This window comes from Octopus bimaculoides, chromosome 13, assembly GCF_001194135.2.
Source record: "Octopus bimaculoides isolate UCB-OBI-ISO-001 chromosome 13, ASM119413v2, whole genome shotgun sequence".
Taxonomy (NCBI): Eukaryota; Metazoa; Mollusca; class Cephalopoda; order Octopoda; family Octopodidae; genus Octopus; species Octopus bimaculoides.
In genome coordinates this window covers 15,467,301-15,470,351 of record NC_068993.1, presented here as the reverse complement: position 1 = coordinate 15,470,351, position 3,051 = coordinate 15,467,301, and positions in this window count along the sequence as shown.

Here is a 3,051-nt window from a genome sequence, read left to right as displayed (position 1 = left end):
TTATTATTATTATTATTATTATTATTATTATTATTATTATTCAAAATTAACGTGGAAGCAACCTGGGTCTACTTGTCGACCGTATTTTATCCAAGTTCCCAAAGGACCCAGCACTCAGACAAATAGAGGATCGCGTTCTCATAAATGAAACATCCCCAGTACTAAGTGGGAAATATACGTAGTAGGTAATCATACCTTCATTCTCTGTTTATATTTATATACAGGTAGAATTGTTTGTGGGCTGTTGTGTAGAGGTATGTATGTATGTATGTGTGTGTATGTGTGTGTATACGTATGCGCTTATGTATATGCACATGTGTGTAGGTAAATGGATATGAATGTAAGCAGAATAAAGGCAAATCAACCTCGGCGCCAATCGTATGTACTTTTTTAATGTTGGTTTTAAGTGTTGGTACAATACAACAATTACGGTAGAAGGGATGAGTCAATTACGTAAACTGTAGCATTCGTTCCGTGGACGATAAAATACAATCCAGTTGAGTAATGATGTCAATATAATCGATTCATCTCTCTCCTCAGTATTGCTGGTCCTGTACCAAAAATCAAAATGAAACAGGTACATTAAAAGGTTATTCCTCACCCGCAATCTTTGGACTTTACTTAAGTAGAATATTGTGAAATAGTTGTTTCAAACTTTACTGTTAATATACTGTGATGCACAGCGATAGGTGGACAGAATCGCTTGTAAGCTGGACAAAACGCTTAGCAGCATTTCATCAGTCTTTACGTTCTGAGTTCAAATTACGGTGACGCCGGCTTTGCCTTTACATTCATTTCGGGGGTCGATAAAATAAGTACCAGTTGTGCATCGGGGTGGTGTGGAGGGAGGTCTATTATCAGCTAGCGCACTTCCTCACAAGTTCTGGCCTTGTGGCAAAATTTAAAATCAATAATATAATATGATTCTGCACAGCTTAACGGCAATTAATTTTTGTTTCTAATTGCCCATCCATTGAGAAAGGTTATAGAAGAGATTAGAAGAGAATGAAGCAAACAATAATATCCGTGAACAAAATGATCTGCATATGGCATTCGAAATTTTAGTAACTGTGCAGAATTATTAAAATCTCATTCACTCTCATTTGATTCTTTCCATACAAGGGGGAGGGAGTTTTCATGTTTTCCGTTTCTATTTTATTTTATTTTTTCTTCATAAACGTTAAATAAAAGACTTGACATACACGAACACTCAATATTTGCTGATTGCTTTTTTTTTCTCTTCCTACAGATTTTTTTCTATGAAGAAAAACCTCAAAATTATGAACTTAGACACATGCTGAATAAGGAGGACTTCATATTTAAATTTGTAACAATTGTTCGCCTTTTAAAAGATATGGTTCAATGTTTATACCAAGACATTATTAACTGAAGAATAATTATTCGAAATAATTAATTTCACCGGAGCAATTCAACCACGAAACCTGAACATAGAAATTAAATCTTTAATATATATAGTTATTTATTTTTCCCCCCTTTTTCCGAGAAATGAAATGTTATTCCAATTCATTTTTACTTTAGTTTATTCAGGATTATTATTTTTATTTTGAAAAATAGCTAAATGAATTAGTGGGAAGTCTTAAAATACAATTATTACCGGAGGTTATAAATTCGCAGCATGAGATTTTTTGTAAATTGGTTTTATTTTTCCCAAGTACTAGTAGGTTTTCAATATCCTATATAATGTGCAGTGTATTCTACAAGCTCAATGAGAAATATATGATAGAAATAACAATAAGAATATAATTAAGAGCGATTTTTTTCCTAGGCTGAGAAAAAGTATTTTCCTGCAGAATTTCTTTGAACGATATACCCTATAGCATTTTTTCAAAGATAAAAACTAAATATCGGAGCATATAATTAAGTAAAGAAAATACAGAAAAAAATAAATGATTTTTTTTGTGAAATTTATGTAGGATTTCTCCTTGCGGAGTTTTAAATCAGGTATTGTATTTCTTTTTGTTAAAATTTTACTTTGCTACAAAAATATAATAATAATAAAAATAAATATTCAGAGAAAAATAATTAAAAAAAAATCCAGCTTGCTTTAACAATTTTTGAAGAGCGTTTTAATCTCTGGTTTTAATTATTTTCTCTGCAGCTTTGTTCTGTAATGGCTAATTGATGATGGTGTGGTATTGTTCTACCTGAGGTTTTACAGCTGCATTTTATGGGAATATATTCACTGTTAAGCACTGCAGAGGAGAAAACCAATGAAATGTAGAAAGTAATGAATACACAAAAGACACACACGCACACATACACCCCCCCCACACACACACGAAAGCAAATAACAAAAACGCAACAGAAACAAATTCATCAAATATATATTTAAAAAAATTCCCCAAAGAACAGTGGACGTATGAAAATATGAAAAATTTAGAAGGAAAGGAAGACGGAGGGCTATAACAGATAGCCATATCAAATATTTCGATACTGTAGTCCTGTTGGGAATTTGAAACATGCTAATAATTGGGAATAAAATGTTGAAGGCTAATTAGATGGTTTTCACTTCCCAATGATATCAAGATCATTGTCATATGATGGGCAAGTTTATAATTTTCCAAATATTTTATCATGCATTTGAAGTAGAATTAAAACAAGATAATTTATTTATGGAATAACAGTTTATAAGATTTCGTGTCAACAGTACCAGCTCATCTCATCCGCTTACTTTCTGATACCACCTATTTTCGTTATAGAATTCTCCAGGTAAACCTATGTGCGTATATGTTTGTATGCATATACATGTGCATATATATTTATGCAGACATATACATACACATAAACGAGCATTTATATTGTATGCCTACGTATTTATGAGGGAGTGTGTGCGCAACACTCTTTAAAGATCCATGATAAACTTCAATGAATCATCTGTCTCTCGTCCTCTGTCTTCATATATATATATATATATATATATATACGCGTATATGCATCTGTGCGTGCGTGTGCGTGTACATGTGTTTATATATGTATACATATACAAGTATATATATATATATATATACACACACACACACACACATACAC